At 38.3% G+C, this 24,396-nt stretch overlaps 1 protein-coding gene across 2 annotated transcripts in view; it reads right to left on the minus strand.

The window, feature by feature from the left end:
* The window catches only part of LOC124137071 (delta-like protein D), a 194,661-nt gene that overhangs the window by 167,507 nt on the left and 2,758 nt on the right, over positions 1-24,396 (minus strand). The gene's annotated exons all lie outside the window — the stretch shown is intronic.

The raw sequence follows: 24,396 nt of genomic DNA on the forward strand, positions 1-24,396 counted from the left end.
TATCTGTCATGGCATGGCATGAAAAAGTTAAGGACCACTCGATTCTTTCATATTACTTTAGTTATCTGTCATGGCATGGCATGAAAAAATTAAGGACCACTCGATTCTTTCATATTACTTTAGTTATCTGTCATGGCATGGCATGAAAAAGTTAAGGACCACTCGATTCTTTCATATTACTTTAGTTATCTGTCATGGCATGGCATGAAAAAATTAAGGACCACTCGATTCTTTCATATTACTTTAGTTATCTGTCATGGCATGGCATGAAAAAGTTAAGGACCACTCGATTCTTTCATATTACTTTAGTTATCTGTCATGGCATGGCATGAAAAAGTTAAGGACCACTCGATTCTTTCATATTACTTTAGTTATCTGTCATGGCATGGCATGAAAAAGTTAAGGACCACTCGATTCTTTCATATTACTTTAGTTATCTGTCATGGCATGGCATGAAAAAATTAAGGACCACTCGATTCTTTCATATTTCTTCAGTTATCTGTCATGGCATGACAGATCATCTATAGTAATATGAAAGAATCGGATGGTCTGTGATGTTTCTAGTAGTAAATTTCATATGATACCAAGTTCTGTTCCAGAGGTTTGTTTTCAGCTGGTCCATGCCAGTGTATTTGTGTGTGTCATGGTTTACAGTTGGTTTTATAACATAATACCATAACATAAGAGATTCTCAGTTTTGTTTATACTCTTCAAACATGTTACTGAAGCTACTGCCATGTTTGTCAGTCAAGTCTTGAATGTATGTATTGTATGCACATGGTTAATTATCAACACGTTACTTAGGCCTTTTGTTTTTGGTCAGTTAGTTGGTTTATTTGTTCTGGAAGTTGAAAAAAGAAAAGAAATAATTTCTTTTCAAGTGTATTATTTGCCTTTTGTGTAAACATATGGTCGGTAGGCATTTCCCAAAAAATAAAATTATAATTCATTGTCATAAATCCCGAACAATTATTTAGAATTGCTGTCGTGGTGAGTTTAATATCTTGTCTCGAGATATGTATGAAAACAATTTGTGATATATTTTTTTTCTAAATGGGGTTTTCAGACTTGGCAGTAGTAAAAAAACACCTCAGCACTCATTAGAGTGAAATAATAGAGCCTGGCTTTTCAAATTTTTCCACTTCTCATTTTTGTATTCTTGAGCTAATATATTTTTAGATTAAACCTCAGATTAAACATACCTTGTACTCATATAAAGATAGGAGTACTGCTGGACCATTAGTATGAAGTGCTATTATTCACTGAAGTTGCATCCCTTAGCTGTGCCTGGATCAGCTGATAACTAAATGCTGGCCAGTTTCTTTTAAAAAATGGGAAATATGGTCTCTATGTAAGGTATTTGTGTAAATGTAATATTTACAGTGTCAGTAGGGTCTTCATATAAAACTGACCCCATACACTTACAGACGTAAACAAGCAACCCAAAGAGGTAGACCTATGGATACCAGCATGTGTATGACTAAATGATGGACTTGTATACTCTGTGAGGGCGGCAGGTCTACAAGAAGATATATACAACGGTGGCAATGTTATCAATCTGGTAAACAGAGACTGGTCAGATCTGTCATTTCCTCTGACTAACTGCATTGCCAGTGATAAAACCAACAAGGACAATATTTTAAATATGGTGATTAAGTCGGATTGTGTGAGGTTGGACAGCAACTATGACTGCTGTCTGGAATTCTTAGTTGGCCTGTGAAACAGGCCAGACGTTTTTGTGTGCCTGAACGTTAACTCTATCAAGACTGAATATTCATACCCTGAAATAGTTAACCCTTTATTATATAGGTGAGGTGAGGTGAAATTGGGTTTAACGTCGCATCCAAGATTATTGCACTTATATAGCGACGTGCATGCACGTGTATGTGTGTGTGTGGCTGCTTGTACTAGTCCGGACCTGATGCCGATTTATAGTGCTAGCTCACTGAGATACCATGCCGCAGTTTAACATGAATACCCCACTCAGACACAGTATACTGACTCCGAGCCGACCAGTCCTTGTTTTAGCCCCTTAATGCCGAGCGCCAGACAGGGTAACAACAAGTACAATCTTTTAACGTCTTTTTGTATGACGCGGCCCGGGATCGAACCCTGGACCTTCCGCTCTCCGGGCGGACGCTCTACCACAAGACCACGGAGGCGGTTTTATTATATAGATTGTGCCCATTCAGTATACCTTCCAATCAACAAGACATTGGTGATCATGATCAGCTGCATTAAGAAATAACTTCTCAGTCGTAGGCATTTTTGCACTGATAATGTTTTTAACACTCAAACAAGATATATATTTATTCTGCATGAATGTTTTGTTTGGGTGGAATGCATTATGTGCATTCAAATGTGAAGTTGTTTTTTAATTAAATTCATTTGAACCAAACTGAAATATGTTCAGTAACATTTTCTTCCTGTGTGACTGCCGAGAAAATATTTGCACTGGAATGCGATGGTGACAAGATTAAATCATTGTTGATGTCATCTGCTTTCAAGGCAATTGAACCTCCTGATTCGATAATATGTTCAGAAAAATTTAGGTGTGTTCTATGCAGATAGGTATTTAGAGAACTGCCCTGTTTCATTTATGATATTTTGCACAATGCAAGGAACTTGAAGCCCTATTACATGCAAAAGGCCTGTTGTTATGAGTGGGAGGCCACACAGATGACTGAATGCACCCAAACTACCGTCCTCTGGGGATCTGTTAGAGACATATATGTCATGGAATGTGTCGTCATTTAGTTTACTATCAACCTGACTGGATCCCAAGGCAAAACAGGTCCCCAGTGCTACATGCTAGATGAAAGAGCAAACTGACGTGGGAGTCATGCTAGCCACCACAGATTTGCCTGGTCCAGACTTGGTAATTAGTAGCCGGAATAAAACTGACTGCAGCATTAACGACACGTTCACTCACTATAGTCTCCTTAAGAATAAGGGAAAGGATGCATGCTTGTTGGATGATACACATACATGATATATTTTTTATTATTAGATAAAACACAACATGTTTATCACGATTCTCCAATGACAAAATTAAACGAGAACTCTTTGATGTCAGTGGTGGCACGAAACAGGTTAGGTTTTAAGCAATGTCATTCACAGAGAGTAGTTGGATGAGTGACTGTGTTCGGCAGCTTTACTTTCTAAGTTTTCGGTCCTGCCCTTCAGTCAGTGAGTGAGTGAGTATGGTTTTATGCTGCTTTTAGCAATATTCCAGCAATATAACGGCAGGGGAGACCAGAAATGGGCTTCACTCATTTGGAGTGATAAGCAAATGCTTTAACCACTTGGTTTCCCCACCACCCATGCCCCACAATGAGTGAGTGAGTGAGTGAGTTTGGTTTAACGCCGCTTTTAACAGTGTTCCAGTTATATCACGGCATGTCAGCTTAATGTGGGAGGAAAGCCCAAAGTGATGCAAGTTTATTTCTGTTTTCTATCAGTTATGATAGCTTAATTGGTTAAGGAGGTATCAAATCTGCTTTCTAGAATTTCCACAAATTATGTATTACATATAACAACAGCAATATACGATATTAAATAATTGTTATGGTTAGGATGTTTATATAATTTCCTGGGTTTGAATGTTATGTTTCATTTTTTGATGATGTGCCAATTTTACATCAACCTTAATAAGAAGGGAGTTAAGCACAGATTGGTGTGGTCATGTCACCATGTGCTTTAGCAGCATGCATGAGGAAGTCATGCTAGGAGCCAGTGAGGTCTAAAGTAATAGTAAGGCACATTTAGTCACTCATTCGAAAATTCATAAATAGGAATTTGTTTATAAATGCATCTTCTTAATTTCTACCATACACAGTATCTTAATTCTTCATAATTGAGGGGGGCACGGGCCAGAAACCTATGATTGTGGGTTCGAATCCCGGTTCGCCCCGATTATGTTTCTAGGTTTGTCAGCACCATACCCGTGCTCGTGGGTTTCACCAAAGTGGTAAACGTCTTAGACCTGCATCACTTCGGGCTTTCCTCACACATTAAGCTGGCACGCCGTGATATAACTGGAATACTGTTAAAAGCGGCGTTAAACCCAACTCACTCACTCACTCACTCATAATTGAGGGTTTGTGGCTGGTTTAGACTTGGCTCATGGAAATACACCCTAGACTTTAACTTTGTTCATGAATATTCTCATGGCCTAAAGTTATGAAAGGTATATGAAATATTAAGCTTCCTGTTTTTTGAGTGCAGTTAAGGCATTGTTTCTGTACATTTTATTGGACTATTATGTACTTAGTGCAATTTCCAGGTTTGTGTTGTAATTTACCTTATTGTTAAATGTTCGTGCCTTTGTAAAGTAAACAAGCCCAACCTAGTATTACTGCTGTATTATGAAGTTAATGTGTAAATTTAGGAAAATTCAAAAGCCATATACTCAATGAAATCCTTTCTATTTGTTACAGTCAATCTAATGTTTGTACATGAGAGTTGAGACACAAGAATAAGAAAAGAATAAAGAATCAAGATTGTTTGGAACTTCATGTTGTAATCAACAACCACTTCGGTGAAACCCACGAGCATGGGTATGGTGCTGACAAGCCTAGAAACATAATCAGGGCCACAATCATAGGTTTCTGGCGTGCCCAAGGGACACAACTTTGCACAGTGAATTGCGGTGCCTTAGACAACTGGGCCACCCGTGCCCCCGCCCCACAATGAAGCACATGGCAAGTGACTTTGTTCGATATATGCCTCTGCTCACCTAGCAGTATAAATAAGTACCTCATAGGATGAGATTGTAATGTGACTTCGCCTGACAAGCCAGTTTGGATAGTATACTCCCCATGGAGCTGAGAACAAAAACTGAGTGCACTCTGATCCATGGACCAGGGTAATAATGATAACGCTTTGAGCATGCAACAAGAGTATAGAGGCTAGTGCAATATAAGTACACAAATTTGTATTAAGATATTGAGTGAAGCGGCATTGGTGGGGTTGATTTGTTAGAGTGGGTTTTCAATCTGAATTCAGGAAGCACAGATGCTAGCCTATAACCAAGTATGGCACTGTATATGCTCAAACTCTGTTGTTCTACATCATTGTACTTTACTCATATATATTCTAGGCATTGAAAGTGTATGGCATGCTACTTAGCACCCCTAAAGAAAATGAAGTAAGCCTCGCAAGGTTTAGTATTCACCGCACATCGCTATTATGATGTTACACTGCTCACTGATGCAAAGGATATGCCATCACAGTCGGATATAGAAAGGAGCCAAATTTCACGCTCATTTTTGACCCCATGACTGGAAATACACTCCCTCTGTAGATTTCTATCATGTTTACTTTCCAACATCTGTTGCCACACATACTGATACTTTGTATATTTGTGGTAACCAAAACTAAGGTTTGTAACCTATTATTGTACATATCATTATTTCAAAATGCCCACAACAATGATTGAGATAGAAGATCTTTTTTTCTGTAAATATTTGCTTCCGTGGCAAAGCCTTCAAGGAATCAACTGTTTCAATCAATTTCAGTTCAATTCAATTCTTTATTGTATGAAAGGCCACAGGCCTGGTGGTTAAAGCATTTGCTCGTCACGCCGAAGACCCGGTTCGATTCCCGACATGGGTAAATGCCTGAAGCCCATTTCTGGTGTCCCCCGCCGTGATATTGCTGGAATATTGCTAAAAGCGGCGTAAAACCATACTCACTCACTCACATAACATATTTTTTAAGATACAAAGTCAAGGTAACAATTTGCTTTGTAACACAAATCAGAGGTGGTTATTATGATTTGAAACCTCTCATAGACCAATCAAAATCAAGTAATTTCGAAATTCATGGTAAAATAAGTTGTACTGATGCATATGTTTTATGTTGAAGAAAACTATATACATTCACATAGTTTCTCCACTGCATCGTTTTTTACATGAGTAAATAACTTGAAAATGAAGTTGTTTTCTGAACAAATATTACCTATGTATGCCCACCTTTGATTAAATAGATATTCCTATTACTTTGACGTTTGCATGGAGGTAAAACATGTATCTCTTTCACCACACCATTCAGAGGGATACTTACTTACGCAGCAAGCCAGTTTAAACAGCAATAGAAATTGAATTTTGTTGCCTGAAAATTGAAGATAAACCCATCCTTTGAGTAGTTTATTTTGAAATATAGGTGTAACTTAAAATCCACTTCAATAAGATGCATGAGATAGTATGGGCCCTGACCCAGGATAACGTGTATCGCAGGAGACATTCCATCATCGTAACCCCCCAATGCAAGCTAATGTGACTGGCAGAATTTATCAGATCTTTTTGCTGCAAGCAATTAGTCTCAGATATATTAAAGTCCTTTTCAGATAAGTTTGTAATGATACACCCTGCTGATATGTATCTGTTTTGCAATTTGATACAGTTTACAAAAAATGCAGAGAAAATTTACTGTGCAAGTGTATTATGCGCACCCCTCCTACATGGATTTTTGGAGAAAAAAGGTTTTCACTATACTCGAGAAAATATGGTCCTGTCACTGGGAATTAAATATCATCTGTTTATTTATTAACTTTAATGGACGATGGCACTTTTTAGGGAAATTTCTTTTGAATTTGGGGGAGCCAAGGGGTGCCCTGTGCAGAATCCCAAGGTAGCACTACGTGGAAGGGAGTTGTATCAAGGGATATTGGGAAGGTTATGCTGTGCTGATGTGTATTGGGATTATGCTGTGCTGATAAGATTGCATGCTATTATATTACTGAGCTATTAATCTGGATCCTAGGGCTTTCTAAAATGGCACCAAACGTAAGAAATATATAATTAAACTCTTTAAGATGTTGATAGAACAAACAACACAGTGAGATTAAGACAATATTATATATTTTATGTACCATTATCAACATTATTGGCATCTCTCCTATAGCAGGGGCGGTCGGGTAGCCTAGTGGTTAAAGCGTTCGCTCGTCACGCCGAAGACCCGGGTTCGATTCCCGACACGGGTACAATGTGTGAAGCCCATTTGTGGTGTCCCCCGCCGTGATATTGCTGGAATATTGCTAAAAGCGGCGTAAAACCATATTCACTCACTCTCCTATAGCAAATGGCCCTTTCACAACAATACTGATGGTGGTGACAGTTTTTTGTTTTTTTGGGGTATTTTGGGTCAAGGATTTGATCAAAACAGTATAAAATTATTTTTATTTGTCTGACCGATCTATCTTTGATGGATTAGAAAAGTGATAATGTTCAACAACAATAATCAAGCATTTAAGTAACTGTTAAAATTGTAATGCTAATTGATAAATTGTACAGCACTGTGGTATATGGTCTCTAGTTACTGCGACACCTAGCACAGAGAAAGCTTATCCCACAGAAGTAATGCTACAGATTAACTATACTTATAGGAAAGAATGGGGTGTTCTTTAGATTAACTATACTTGTAGGAAAGAATCCGGTGTTCTTTAGATTAACTATAGTAATAGGAAAGAATCTGGTGTTCTTTAGATTAACAATAGTAATAGGAAAGAATCAGGTGTTCTTTAGATTAACTATAGTAATAGGAAAGAATCGGGTGTTCTTTAGATTAACTATAGTAATAGGAAAGAATTGGGTGTTCTTTAGATTAACTATTGTAATAGGAAAGAATCGGGTGTTCTTTAGATTAACTATTGTAATAGGAAAGAATCGGGTGTTCTTTAGATTAAATATAGTAATAGGAAAGAATCGGGTGTTCTTTAGATTAACTATTGTAATAGGAAAGAATCGGGTGTTCTTTAGATTAACTATAGTAATAGGAAAGAATCGGATGTTCTTTAGATTAACTATAGTAATAGGAAAGAATCAGGTGTTCTTTAGATTAACTATAGTAATAGGAAAGAATCTGGTGTTCTTTAGATTAACTATAGTAATAGGAAAGAACCTGGTGTTCTTTAGATTAACTATAGCAATAGGAAAGAATCTGGTGTTCTTTAGATTAACTATAGTAATAGGAAAGAATCTGGTGTTCTTTAGATTAACTATAGTAATAGGAAAGAATCAGGTTTTCTTTAGATTAACTATAGTAATAGGAAAGAATCAGGTTTTCTTTAGATTAACTATAGTAATAGGAAAGAATCGGGTGTTCTTTAGATTAACTATAGTAATAGGAAAGAATTGGGTGTTCTTTAGATTAACTATAGTAATAGGAAAGAATCGGGTGTTTTTTAGGTTAACTATACTTGTAGGAAAGAATCAGGTGTTCTTTAGATTAACTATAGTAATAGGAAAGAATCGGGTGTTCTTTAGATTAACTATAGTAATAGGAAAGAATCGGGTGTTCTTTAGATTAACTATACTTGTAGGAAATAATCAGGTGTTCTTTAGATTAACTATACTTGTAGGAAATAATCAGGTGTTCTTTAGATTAACTATAGTAATAGGAAAGAATCGGGTGTTCTTTAGATTAACTATACTTGTAGGAAATAATCAGGTGTTCTTTAGATTAACTATAGTAATAGGAAAGAATCGGGTGTTCTTTAGATTAACTATAGTAATAGGAAAGAATCAGGTGTTCTTTAGATTAACTTTAGTAATAGGAAAGAATCGGGTGTTCTTTAGATTAACTATAGTAATAGGAAAGAATTGGGTGTTCTTTAGATTAACTATAGTAATAGGAAAGAATTGGGTGTTCTTTAGATTAACTATAGTAATAGGAAAGAATTGGGTGTTCTTTAGATTAACTATAGTAATAGGAAAGAATCAGGTGTTCTTTAGATTAACTTTAGTAATAGGAAAGAATCGGGTGTTCTTTAACTTCTTTTGAGTAGTATACATAACCATGTTATTATAAAAAGTCCTGCATTTTAGACAGCATCAGCATTTTGTTCTTCCCACTCAATCACCTGAACCAACGTCATCAAAAATAAAACCCAATTTGTTTTGGTTTGATTTGACCAACCCAAGCTAGCTGGTTATCATAATGTCTGTAAAATATGTAGCGTAACATGTATGGCGAATATAAAGAGTGCCCCGCTCCTTATCTTGTATCCTGCATCTTTGCTCACAGAATACCTTTGAGGTTTTTTTATTGAGTGCTGCATGAGTCCACATGCACTTAAATTGTATTTTTAAATATCTGAATAATTTCAGGTTACTTGAAGTCACCTTTTGAATCCATTTTTACGAAGTGGTTGGTTTTGGTGTAATAGATATGCACTGATTTGGTTTGTTCACTTAGAAAAGGGAAACTTCAGCTTTTCTTTCTAAAATGTTAGAAATGATCTATGATGACTGATTTATGAGCAAAGGAGCACATTAATGAACATCAGCCCATACGTTTTCAGTTTTCATACCCAGCAGTTTGCACACTTGACTTTACTGTGCTTCAGTGATGTTAAGGGAACCCAAGTGGCCCATTGGTCAAAGGTGCCACGTGGTCCAGTGTCCCCACCCAACCAGGATCCCTGAACTCTGGACCCGTGAAGATTCGGGGTAGAATAGGTCTTCAGCAACCCATGCTTGCTGTAAAAGGCAACTATGCTTGTCATAACAGGCGACTAACGAAATCGGGAGGTCAGACTCGCTGACTTTGTTGATGCATGTCATCGATCCCAATTGCATGGATCGATGCTTATGATATTAATCACAGGAATGTCTCACTCACTATAGCTGAAATACTGACTTAAACCAAACTCACTCACTTACTCACGCAAAACTTTTAACCCACACACACTCACTCACTATAGCTGAAATACTGTTCAAAGCTAAACCAAACTCACTCACTCACTCATAAAAAAACTGTTGACACTCATTCACTCACTATGGCTCAAATACTGTTCAAAGCTAAACAAGACTCACTCACTCATACAAAACTGTTGATACTCACTCACTATATATAGTTGAAAAACTGTTCAAAGCTAAACCCAAACTCACTCACTCACTCACTATAGTTGAAATACTGTTCAAAGCTAAACCAAACTCACTCACTCACTATCGTTGAAATACTCTTCAAAGCTAAACCAAACTCACTCACTCACTATCGTTGGAATACTGTTCAAAGCTAAACCAAACTCACTCACTCACTATCGTTGAAATACTCTTCAAAGCTAAACCAAACTCACTCACTCACTATCGTTGAAATACTGTTCAAAGCTAAACCAAACTCACTCACTCACTATTGTTGAAATACTCTTCAAAGCTAAACCAAACTCACTCACTCACTGTAGTTGGAAACTGTTCAAAGCTTAACCAAATTCACTCACTATCGTTGAAATACTGTTCAAAGCTTAATCAAACTCACTCACTCACTATTGTTGAAATACTGTTCAAAGCTAAACCAAACTCACTCACTCACTGTAGTTGGAATACTGTTCAAAGCTAAACCAAACTCACACACTCACTATTGTTGAAATACTCTTCAAAGCTAAACCAAACTCACTCACTCACTGTAGTTGGAAACTGTTCAAAGCTTAACCAAATTCACTCACTATTGTTGAAATACTGTTCAAAGCTTAATCAAACTCACTCACTCACTGTAGTTGGAATACTGTTCAAAGCTAAACCAAACTCACTCACTCACTATTGTTGAAATACTCTTCAAAGCTAAACCAAACTCACTCACTCACTGTAGTTGGAAACTGTTCAAAGCTTAACCAAATTCACTCACTATTGTTGAAATACTGTTCAAAGCTAAACCAAACTCACTCACTCACTGTAGTTGGAATACTGTTCAAAGCTTAACCAAACTCACTCACTCACTATCGTTGAAATACTGTTCAAAGCTAAACCAAACTCACTCACTGTAGTTGAAATACTGTTCAAAGCTAAACCAAACTCACTCACTCGCTCATAAAAAACTATTGATACTCATTCACTCACTATAGCTGAAATACTGTTCAAAGCTAAACTAAGCTCACTCACTCACCCACTCACTCACTCACTCACTCACTATAGTTGAACTATTGTTCAAAGGTAAATCAAAATTACTCACTCACTCAAATCTGCTATGTTAATAACCAGAACCAGAACAATAAAGAAGTGTCCATCATTACAATGCTTTCCCCTGCTGACCCTGAATCACCCTTCCTGTGACAGGCAATCATCTGCGGTCTATCAGAGGAACATAGTTATGAAGACATCTTGCCATAAAATATAAATGGGTCGGTATGTTGTGAAAATACTTCTTAGGGTTTTATCACTAGTAAAATTAATTAAAATCTTCCTGGTACAGCTAATCTCAGATGAATAATATTTCTTTTACGCTCTGCTATTTGTCACTGTGTTAATGCGCTTGATCAAGGTGTACTATGGTTACAAATGTCTGTTGTGCCTCTCCACTAGAGATAGTTCCCAATGCTTGAAAAACATGGGACATATGAAAACAACATATGGCTCTATTTTGGTCAAGAAAAGGGTGGTTCGAATGTAGAAGAAAACACAGCAGTATCTTAATGGCAATATATTGCAATACGTACCATAACACAAACCTAAGTATCGCAATATTTAAGAAATAAACATAGAGTGGGAGTTGTTTATTGTACAATAAAACACTGCAGGGAGAATAAACCACTCGGAGGGGCAAATCCCACTTGTCGTTTATTTCTTATATGAAATATCAATATTATGTACTGCCTATTTAAGGATGCTAATAAAATGTACAAGCTTTAAAAATATTTACCCATATTTATATAATGATGACTCCCTGAATAGAATCCGACCTCGGCAATGTTGGATATGTTCATTTTATGAACAGGGGGGGGGCGGGGGGTAATTTTGGTCTTTCCCACATATTCTCACAATTTGCACATCGATTATCTGTACCGTTTCTCCCCAAACCGATTGTCATGTCTCTCATTTTTGGATGCGATTGTTTGGCTATTGCATTTATCTACCTTACCCAGCTACATCTATGGGGAACAACTCACCAGACACTTCCCTCTCAAAAATAAAGTTGCTCAATTTATGACGTCATCAAGTTGCAAACACATGTTTGAATCTTCAGAAAAGAAGTCATGATGGAGCAATGTTTTATCGTGAAATAAACCACGCTTCATTCTTCATTGTCCTTTATCGTGTAGCTATCTTATGTATTGCAATACAAAATGCCAGGCAATACACAGCCCCTATATTTATATAGAATGAGACCAAGGGCGACACTTATTGGGGACAAAACATGGTTTCAACAGTGAGGAGAAGACTTGCCACTTATAAAGCAGAGCAGAAACTGCATTAACTGTACATTACCATATTTATGTGGCAGAAGAAAAACAGACCTCTGACTGGAAAAGAAACTTTTTCCCTGGCATCTGGGTTTGTTGGTTCTTAATGCCACAATAAACGTTTCAGATGCACTTGTCTAGAAGATTAGGAACTTTGGGGGGAAAAAGGGGTTTCCACTGATTAAAGTATACCTTGTGTCATGGACCTTTTAGTGACACTGATGAATCTTGGACACGTTCTCCCCACCCAACCACCAACTCTCACTGACTCACTCACACTCGGACGTAGCTTTGGCTCCTTTAAGATCAGATGTGTTTGGTTTGTGGTTTACAGATTTAAATAGTAAAAGATTTGGTCAGGTCGGTTGAAATACAACATTTAAAAATGCATTGTTCAGGATTTTCTTGGATTGATTTGGATCGGAACTTGATATTAAAAAAAGCCTAGACCTGGTTTGTATCTAACTAATAATGATACTTTATCATCAGAAAATATTTATTTTTTTATTGTTAAAGCAATCTGTACCAGTGTGTGAACTCACTCACTCACTCACTCACTCACTCACTTTCATGAATGATAAACCAATACCCTAGGGTTCCTCAAATGATTTTAATTAAGGCCTGTGTAATTAATACATCCTGCACAATGAATTGGATGGTTGAGGCTACCACTAAATATGATAATACATGGTGATATTTTGATTGAAGATGCCTATAGTCTGGTCAACAGTGCCAGTCTAGTCTGCAAGAACTCCAAGGGGTATGAAACTTGAGCCTGTAGACATTCCAGCACTATCAGTCTCGACAGCAGGAATGAACATTGTTATATAGTGGTTTCGTGCTGCCTTTCATCAGTGGCGGGGATCTGCTGGGCGATAACCCTCTACCTGACTTCCCTGCCCAGCTCTGGGGGAACCACCTGTTCCGCTGCCCATAGCGCCAGCCTCTCATAACTTGGTAACACAGCAGTCAACATACTGTAATGCTTGCTTACCATTTCTTCCTAGTCTAACGCCAAGCATGGAGCCCTCTGTGAACGACTACCAAAGAGGTGCTGTGAAATGGTAATTTATAGGCTTTAACCTCTCTCATCCTTGGGTCGCATAGGGCTTGTGGTGGCAGTGCCCTTTGCTTGGGTGTTGGTACAGGGAAAGAAATGGAAACCCATTAAGATATCAAGATGCATTTGGTACGATGGATTAGATCGATGCTGACACTATCATCCACTGGTTTGGAAGATCCCTGACACAAAATTGTATTTGCATCCTACCAGTGATATATATATGATTGTATTATAGTGCAAGTTACTGTGGATGTCCTCATTCATTGACTCATATTGTTTTTAATAAGGCAGTTCTTTCTTAGTTTTGAAGCAGTCACTTTATTTTGATGGAAACGTTTTACTGATGTTTTGACAAGTGAGCACCATTGGATCAATGATTCCACTTTTGTTATTTCTGGTCTGGTCAATAAATTAACTGAATTTCATTTTATTATGTTCATGTAGCCATTTATGTATGAGTCTATGTGTAAATTGGTATGCATTGGGTTTGAACATGTCTTTTTTTTTTAAATTTTGACTATGAACTTTGATTACACTCATAAATCTAGTAATATCACAACATTTATCAGCTCTGAATTGCTGCTGATTGCTGAATGGTCTCACACAGATTTCTGTTTCAATTTTAGTACTGAAAATCATTTTGCAGACCCTGTCCCGGTGCTTGTCCTTTTTACATGATTCTTCCAATTTAGTAGTAAAGCCTGCAAAGTTTATAAAAAGCAATAGATAGTTCAATAAAGAAGAAAATGCCCATTTATTTCCTGACCCTAACCTATGTTCAATTATATTGTCCACAATTCTTCCCTTACAGAAGTAAGTCCTATGAAGTTTAAAAAAAGAAATGAAGAATTCATTATTGTAGAAATACTGTTGATGTGACTTTAAATTTGAACTCTCACTCACCCAAGAATACAGGTTCATCACAATTTCTACATGAATAAATCCTGCATTCAGTTTTCTTTCTTTCTATGCCATCATACACCCAGTTCATCTGAGCACTGCTTCATATTCCATTGGACTACCACGCAGGTAGGCTATATATTTGTTATTCAATGCCTTGCAGGCCCTTTAACTGCAGTATCAGCACCTTCCTACCACCTCACACCCTGATATGTTAGATATAGTACACAACTTAGATGGTCACAGACTTGATCATCACGGAAGTTCTACTGTTGTGTTTAAAACCTGAGCTAATGTTGTTTTACTGTACAGATCTGTGACCTATAGACATGAATTGGCACCAAACATTTGTATCATTCAGTCTAGGATGGCACATGTGCACAGCTTGGCTTAATATTCAGCTTGGATTAAAGCCAGGGGTGGTCTAACCAAGTGCATACAAGGCGTTAGCTTGTCATGCTGAAGACAGTGGTTTGATTCCCTTTGGGTATGATCTGTGAAGCACAATTGTTGGTGTCCTGTCAATTTATGGATGGAATAATCCTAAAAGTCTTTATGATTATTTTTTTTAATTGTCTTTTAATATATAATAAGAGAAGCCCAGAGAATCTCTTATTTCAATTTAAGAAGTGTAGAAATCTAGACTGGACAAAGTACTTGCTTTACATTTTTCATGTAATTATATTTCATCACTCATAGACACCAGCCATTTTGATATTCAGGGCCCCGTTCTTCAAAGAAGTTTTACCGCTGAGATGATCGTAACATATTTTTACATAGACTTACGATAGTCGTAGCGCTATGATCGCATTGTGGAACGAGTCCTACGAGGGGCGTTCAATAAGTTTTGCAACTTCAATATAAGACCAAGTCGCAGAATAACTTTTGCACTTTTATTTTCCAATATAATCTCCATTCACCTCAATACATTCTGGAAGCGTCTTCCATGTAGGGCAGATTTCATTTGCCGGAACATGAAATAGCCACTGGGGGCTAAGTCTGGGCTGTAGGGTGGGTGATTTAACTGTGAAGCCCATTTCTTGTGTCCCCTGCTGTTATATTGCTGGAATATTGCTAAAAGCAGCCGTGGAAGACGCTTCCAGGATGACGAGGACATAAAGGCTGCCACAGAGGCGTGGTTAGAGGGCCAATCTGTGGATTTCTATAAAAGTGGTATTAAAAGCTTAGAGGACAAATGGAATAAGTTTTTTAAAGGTGAATGGAAATTATATTGAAAAATAAAAGTGCAAAAGATATTCTTCAACTTGGTCTTATATTGAAGTTGCAAAACTTATTGAACGCCCCTCGTAGGTCAGTTGGCCACTATTCATGCCCTGATAAATCCAGACAAGAATAACACCATGATCCAAGCATGATAACTTATTCAAGTGGGCACTAACTGGCATTCAGCCTGTCATATATAAAACGTGGTAAGTGACCAACAAATTTCATTATGTGTTGATTATTACTTCTGTCTGTATCAGTTCTGTCTGTCTGTTCTTCTGCCCTGAAGCCTTGTAATTTTCACATGTCCACATAATATCTAGTAACTGACCTAAAAATGGATCATTATACAGAGAAGAGTATATTTACCTGGCAAATTGTACCATGTTGTATCTACACACCTGTGGCTGTGCTTATTACAGGAGGTGCAGTCCAGATTTGGTGGTCACGGGGTCCAGGATGCGTTTGTATGATATGCATCCTATCCTTCTATAGCTTCAGCTGCTGTAGGTGTGCACGCTCAACTTGTGCAGAAAGTAGGAACATCACCTTCACATTTGTATACATCTTGTTTTCCTTTAATTATTCAAGCTTGAAGGCCTGTAGACTAAACACTATAGCATTCACTTTGAAAGGTGAATATCTCTTATGCTTCACTTGCAGGTTTTTTGTGGCTGCTATTTTTGCTTGTTTCCTTGTGATTTTTTGTTTATTTATTGTCTTTTAATGATGATTTACTTCGGAAAAAAATAGTACTGTAGAAGACGATAGTGCTGAACACAGAGTATCGTATGTAAGGGGAACAAGTCACTGATACTGCAGGGTTACACGGCCAAAGAATTATCAGTATTTGTACTGCTTTTGGAGATTATTTTTTTCTGTTCATTCCCATAGTTCGTGAATATTATCATGTTATGTTGTACACCAGGAACATGTTACATCTTTAATTTTTCATTTAGGAAGGGGTGATGTTTGGCATATTGATTAGAGGAATAAAGGTATTTCAAGCTGAGGGAGATCTTCAGGGTTTGGTGTACTGATTCTAAGACATCAACAGTGTTTGGTGTACTGATTCTAAGACATCACCAGGTTTTGGTGTACTGATTCTAAGACATCACCAGTGTTTGGTGTACTGATTCTAAGACATCACCAGTGTTTGGTGTACTGATTTTAAGGGAGTACCAGGGCCTGGTGTACTGATTCTAAGACATCACCAGTGTTTGGTGTACTGATTCTAAGACATCACCAGGTTGTGGCATACTGATTCTAAGACATCAACAGTGTTTGGTGTACTGATTCTAAGACATCACCCGGGTTTGGTGTACTGATTCTAAGACATCACCCGGGTTTGGTGTACTGATTCTTAGACATCACCAGGGTTTGGTGTACTAATTCTAAGACATCACCCGGGTTTGGTGTACTGATTCTAAGACATCACCAGTGTTTGGTGTACTGATTCTAAGACATCACCAGTGTTTGGTGTACTGATTCTAAGACATCACCAGGGTTTGGTGTACTGATTCCAAGACATCAACAGTGTTTGGTGTACTGATTCCAAGACATCACCTGGGTTTGATGTACTGATTCTAAGACATCAGGGGCGGTCGGGTAGCCTAGTGGTTAAAGCGTTCGCTCATCACGCCGAAGACCCAGGTTCGATTCCCGACATGGGTACAATGTGTGAAGCCCATTTCTGGTGTCCCCCGCCGTTATATTGCTGGAATATTGCTAAAAGGGGCGTAAAACCTCACTCACTCACTCTAAGACATCACCAGGGTTTGGTGTACTGATTCCAAGACATCAACAGTGTTTGGTGTACTGATTCTAAGACATCACCCGGGTTTGGTGTACTGATTCTAAGACATCACCTGGGTTTGGTGTACTGATTCTTAGACATCACCAGGGTTTGGTGTACTGATTCTAAGACATCACCCGGGTTTGGTGTACTGATTCTTAGACATCACCAGGGTTTGGTGTACTAATTCTAAGACATCACCCGGGTTTGGTGTACTGATTCTAAGACATCACCAGGGTTTGGTGTACTGATTCCAAGACATCAACAGTGTTTGGTGTACTGATTCCAAGACATCACCTGGGTTTGATGTACTGATTCTAAGACATCAGGGGCGGTCGGGTAGCCTAGTGGTTAAAGCGTTCGCTCATCACGCCGAAGACCCAGGTTCGATTCCCGACACGGGTACAATGTGTGAAGCCCATTTCTGGTGTCCCCCGCCGTTATATTGCTGGAATATTGCTAAAAGGGGCGTAAAACCTCACTCACTCACTCACTCACTCTAAGACATCACCAGGGTTTGGTGTACTGATTCCAAGACATCAACAGTGTTTGGTGTACTGATTCCAAGACATCAACAGTGTTTGATGTACTGATTCCAAGATATCACCTGGGTTTGGTGTACTGATTCTAAGACATCAACAGTGTTTGGTGTACTGATTCTAAGACATCACCCGGGTTTGGTGTACTGATTCTAAGACATCACCAGGGTTTGGTGTACTAATTCTAAGACATCACCAGGGTTTGGTGTACTGATTCTAAGACATCAACAGTGTTTGGTGTACTGATTCTAAGACATCACCAGGGTTTGGTGTACTGATTCCAAGACATCACCAGGGTTTGGTGTACTGATTCTAACACATCACCAGGGTTTGATGTACTGATTCTATAACTGCACTAAGGTTCAAGATAGTGAAAGAGAGGAAATAGCTTTGGCATAATGATTGATGACATAGGTTTTGGCATACTGATTGAGCACAAACATTTGGCATCATGATTGAGAGAGAACACAAGGCTGGACATAATAAGAGCAGAATTAAATGTCTGACATGCTAATTCAAAGAGTGCACAAATATTTGGTACTAAAGCAGAAAGCAGAATAGTTTATGTGCAGTTGAGAGTGCATTGGTTTAGTATTCTGACAGAGAGCACAAACAAACATCAGAGATAATTTTTCAAACTGAACACCAACATATCATGCCTTTTTTTTATAACAAGAACCTGCAAAACAAATATTTTCCTAGTTTCTAAAAACTTTTTGAAAATAGAATATGTGCTATATTTTTAACCTTTCTAGTAAAAAGTGTACTATTTGAGTGAGCTGACAAGCATATGCAGATCTCTCAACAGAAGCATACAGGACATTGATTTCATCCTTATCTGAATGCACTGATGGTATACTTGCCTTCCATCAGTGCTAATACACTCACTCAAAACACCTAGCCAGCTTAAAGTACAGCAGACAGATAATGGCAGGTGCCCCTTAAGATAGTAGGAACACTAAAAACTGTTCTCTTACGTAACTTTCTCCGAATGTTCAAACAAAATGAAGCAACTTATCACATTGTACTTGTCAGTGGTAATTTATGAGACAAACAAAACAGGCAGATGGGAACAGACCAATTAAGTTTTCCAATTTCATATTTGTGAAGTTTAAGGATATGTCAGAATTTGAATTTTTTAAGTTTTTGGGATTGTTTTTCAAATACCGGTTGGCGTTAATTGGAATGTGTAGCAAGTTGTGCATGGAGGTAAGCAGTACATGATATTTATTGACGTTTACACGTGCGGAAATAGCTGTTTATGTTTGGGAAAAAGTATTGTTTTCCGTATTGAATCAAATGTCAAGTTTTTCAATTCATATTTTTTGGACAGTTTTAAACTAACTTGACTGTGCATTATGCACTGCATGTGGTAATGTCATTTAAAACTAATCTTAGCTGAGTTTTGGTGAATGTTTATAAGGGTTTGTATCCCTAGATGTAAACTGTGTGTGACAAGCAAATTATGCTTGATGAGAATGTTAAGATATTATATCAAGGGAACAGAATAGAAAATCTTTTTTTTTTCTGTTTAAAACTAATAAGATAATTGAAATGTGCCATATTATCAACCAGAATATATTTTGTTTGTTATTTTGAGCTGTAATGGTGTAATTGGTTTAAACTGAAAGTTTTATTTCTTTAAGGTTGCCTTAAGCAACTATTTCAATTTCTTTGGGGTCAGGAAGGATGGGAGATTTCAGTGTCATTTTAGTAAAGGTGTCACTCTGGGTTGGGTTATCCTTGTCTGTCATAGAAGGCGTCATAAAATGGATCTGATGATCAGTCTCCGTGACTTGGATTATTGTGTGCCATTATACCCCAATGATGTGGGATGTTGCTCATAATATCAACCACTGGTTTGTCTGGTCCAAACTCGATTATATACAGGCCAACAACATGATAAAGCTGAAATATTCCTGAGTGTGGTGTAAGGACAAAATTCACTCTCACTATCAAGAGTTATATTTTGTATGGATGGTATCGATAACATTTGCTTGATTTAAAATACATGTTTGAATGAAATTTGTCCAGCTCAAAGTTAGAAACCTCAATCATAGGCGTAAGATTTGACTGGTTTTATACACCTGTTCAGTGTTCTAATTTAGTCTCCCAATTAATCCTGCCCATTCAAGAGCACAATTTCCATTTCTACAGTAATCAGCTCCAGACAGTCTTAACATTACAACAGTAATCAGCCCCAGACAGTCTTAACATTACTACAGTAATCAGCTCCAGACAGTCTCAACATTACTACAGTAATCAGCTCCAGACAGTCTCAACATTACTACAGTAATCAGCTCCAGACAGTCTCAACATTACTACAGTAATCAGCTCCAGACAGTCTCAACATTACAACAGTAATCAGCTCCAGACAGTCTCAACATTACTACAGTAATCAGCTCCAGACAGTCTCAACATTACTACAGTAATCAGCTCCAGACAGTCTCAACATTACTACAGTAATCAGCTCCAGACAGTCTCAACATTACTACAGTAATCAGCACCAGACAGTCTCAACATTACTACAGTAATCAGCCCCAGACAGTCTCAACATTACTACAGTAATAAGCTCCAGACAGTCTCAACATTACTACAGTAATCAGCTCCAGACAGTCTCAACATTACTACAGTAATCAGCTCCAGACAGTCTCAACATTACTACAGTAATCAGCTCCAGACAGTCTCAACATTACTACAGTAATCAGCTCCAGACAGTCTCAACATTACTACAGTAATCAGCTCCAGACAGTCTCAACATTACTACAGTAATCAGCTCCAGACAGTCTCAACATTACTACAGTAATCAGCTCCAGACAGTCTCAACATTACTACAGTAATCAGCTCCAGACAGTCTCAACATTACTACAGTAATCAGCTCCAGACAGTCTCAACATTACTACAGTAATCAGCTCCAGACAGTCTCAACATTACTACAGTAATCAGCTCCAGACAGTCTCAACATTACTACAGTAATCAGCTCCAGACAGTCTCAACATTACTACAGTAATCAGCTCCAGACAGTCTCAACATTACTACAGTAATCAGCTCCAGACAGTCTCAACATTACAACAGTAATCAGCTCCAGACAGTCTCAACATTACTACAGTAATCAGCTCCAGACAGTCTCAACATTACTACAGTAATCAGCTCCCGACAGTCTCAACATTACTACAGTAATCAGCTCCAGACAGTCTCAACATTACTACAGTAATCAGCCCCAGACAGTCTCAACATTACTACAGTAATCAGCTCCAGACAGTCTCAACATTACAACAGTAATCGGCCCCAGACAGTCTCAACATTACTTCAGTAATCAGCCCCAGACAGTCTCAACATTACAACAGTAATCAGCTCCAGTCTCAACATTACTACAGTAATCAGCCCCAGACAGTCTCAACATTACTACAGTAATCAGCTCCAGACAGTCTCAACATTACTACAGTAATCAGCCCCAGACAGTCTCAACATTACTACAGTAATCAGCTCCAGACAGTCTCAACATTACAACAGTAATCGGCCCGAGACAGTCTCAACATTACTTCAGTAATCAGCCCCAGACAGTCTCAACATTACAACAGTAATCAGCTCCAGTCTCAACATTACTACAGTAATCAGCCCCAGACAGTCTCAACATTACTACAGTAATCAGCCCCAGACAGTCTCAACATTACTTCAGTAATCAGCTCCAGACAGTCTCAACATTACTACAGTAATCAGCTCCAGACAGTCTCAACATTATTACAGTAATCGGCCCCAGACAGTCTCAACATTACTTCAGTAATCAGCCCCAGACAGTCTCAACATTACAACAGTAATCAGCTCCAGTCTCAACATTACTACAGTAATCAGCCCCAGACAGTCTCAACATTACTACAGTAATCAGCCCCAGACAGTCTCAACATTACTTCAGTAATCAGCTCCAGACAGTCTCAACATTACTACAGTAATCAGCTCCAGACAGTCTCAACATTATTACAGTAATCAGCTCCAGACAGTCTCAACATTACTACAGTAATCAGCTCCAGACAGTCTCAACATTACAACAGTAATCGGCCCCAGACAGTCTCAACATTACTTCAGTAATCAGCCCCAGACAGTCTCAACATTACAACAGTAATCAGCTCCAGCCTCAACATTACTACAGTAATCAGCCCCAGACAGTCTCAACATTACTTCAGTAATCAGCCCCAGACAGTCTCAACATTACTTCAGTAATCAGCCCCAGACAGTCTCAACATTACAACAGTAATCAGCTCCAGTCTCAACATTACTTCAGTAATCAGCCCCAGACAGTCTCAACATTACTACAGTAATCAGCCCCAGACAGTCTCAACATTACTACAGTAATAAGCTCCAGACAGTCTCAACATTACTACAGTAATCAGCTCCAGACAGTCTCAACATTACTACAGTAATCAGCTCCAGACAGTCTCAACATTACTACAGTAATCAGCTCCAGACAGTCTCAACATTACTACAGTAATCAGCTCCAGACAGTCTCAACATTACTACAGTAATCAGCCCCAGACAGTCTCAACACTACTACAGTAATCAGCCCCAGACAGTCTCAACATTACTACAGTAATCAGCCCCAAACAGTCTCAACATTACAACAGTTATCGGCTCGAGTTTCAACATTACTACAGTAATCAGCTCCAGACAGTCTCAACATTACAACAGTAATCAGCCCCAGACAGTCTGGACATTACTACAGTAATCAGCCCCAGACAGTCTCAACATTACAACAGTAATAAGCCCCAGACAGTCTCAACATTACTACAGTAATCAGCCCCAGACAGTCTCAGCATTACTACAGTAATCAGTAATCAGTGCAAACATTGTAACCACCTGATCCTCAGTTTAGTTCAGCTCTTAGTGCAAACATTGCAACCTTACAATAATAAGTTTAGTTCAGCTCTAGGGCAAACATTGCAACCACCCAATCCTCCGTTTAGTTCAGCTCTAGGGCAAACATTGCAACCACCCAATCCTCAGTTTAGTTCAGCTCTAGGGCAAACATTGCAACCACCCAATCCTCAGTTTAGTTCAGCTCTAGGGCAAACATTTCAACCTCCCAATAATAAGTTTAGTTCACCTCTAGTGCAAACATTGCAGCCACCTGATCCTCAGTTTAGTTCAGCTGTAAACACAATCGGGGGCTTCTGGGATCCTATTTAGCCATGAAATCCTAACAGGAATGCACCTTAAAAAGTTGCCATCTATTCCTAAAACACTTCTGGCTTATTTAACCAAATATGTTTCTTGCAAATAAGTATATTTCAACATGTGTTTATCTAATGTGTTGCCTAGACAAGGATAGCTGTAACTTCACACATATCGTGGCTGTTTCTGGTGATCAATATGGTTGTAACCTCCTGATCTGAAGATCAGCTACAAGAGTGCTGTGTGAATGGTGCACCCTACTATAACAATACTACACATTTCTGTGGCCATGCTGGGAGGAATGTAACTGGTCATAAACACATTATCATACACCCCTTTGTTATCCCTGTCTGATGATTAGCAATTAAAAAATGATTAAACAAAATCAGGAGTCGCTAACATATGCTTAAAAATAATTTACCTTCTATGTTTCTACAATAAAAAAAAATAGATATGTATGTTCATTCATAACTTCACCAAGGATTGACAAGCCCTTATCAGACAGTGAATTAAGAGTTATATCTGGTAAGTTTATCGACCTGTTGAGGATATTTTAGCACATTTTTTGTTACATTTGTCCCCTACAGGGAATTAATCATCTAGATAGATGGAAGTTTAAAGATCAACCAGTATTAATTCCCCACCTACCTCAGCCAATGGGACAAAAATTCCATTGATGGAATTCTGACATGACATAACAATTGCTTTGCCCCTTGCCTCCCTTCATGACATAGGAGTATTTCCCTGTCATTTCATTAATTACCCAGCTCTTGAAGGACCTCCCAGAGTATGTAGGTGCGGTGGGAGCGACAGACAGGATCAGCGGTGTCACAACATACTCCCCATGCCACGGACATGCCCAACGGATAGGAGAGAATCCATGGCCCTCCAGATATTATATAGGATTCCATTGACAGCTTCTCAATAGAAGCTATGACACGTATTGACATTAGGTTGGAGATTGTTTCACATTGTTACGGGTTTCAACAAAATTTGAACTGACTAAATAACATATAGCCTTGTCGTGGGATTAAGTTGTAAAACATTTATGCCAATATTACTTGTATTTCATGGATATGATCACAGGGATCAATTATGGTAATCTCTGATTATTATTCTTGTAGAGAAATATTTATCAATGTAATTTGTTTGTATTTAATACATACAGTTCTTCATATGAATTGTTTTCTCCAATAAATGTGGAGGCACAGATGATGAAAGTTGTGTTATTAAACCCTGCTTACTCACTCGACTACTCTCACTCTCACTCACTCACTCACTCACTCACTCACTCACTCACTCACTCACTCACTCACTCACTCACTCACTCACTCACTCACTCACTCATCTCTAGACTATGCAGACAATGAAAAGGAGTTTACAGACATACTTCAACATCCATGCAAAGGTCAGCCATTTAATTCTGATCTAATCAGGTCTAGTGTATTGTCTGGACCCACCCCTCATCAACCTAGGCAATGCACTCGCAGCCACATTGTGTGTGTAGTGTGTTCCTTGACTTTGTTTGAGT

Source organism: Haliotis rufescens, unplaced genomic scaffold, assembly GCF_023055435.1.
Source record: "Haliotis rufescens isolate VD_foot unplaced genomic scaffold, xgHalRufe1.0.p SCAF_3, whole genome shotgun sequence".
Classification (NCBI taxonomy): domain Eukaryota; kingdom Metazoa; phylum Mollusca; class Gastropoda; order Lepetellida; family Haliotidae; genus Haliotis; species Haliotis rufescens.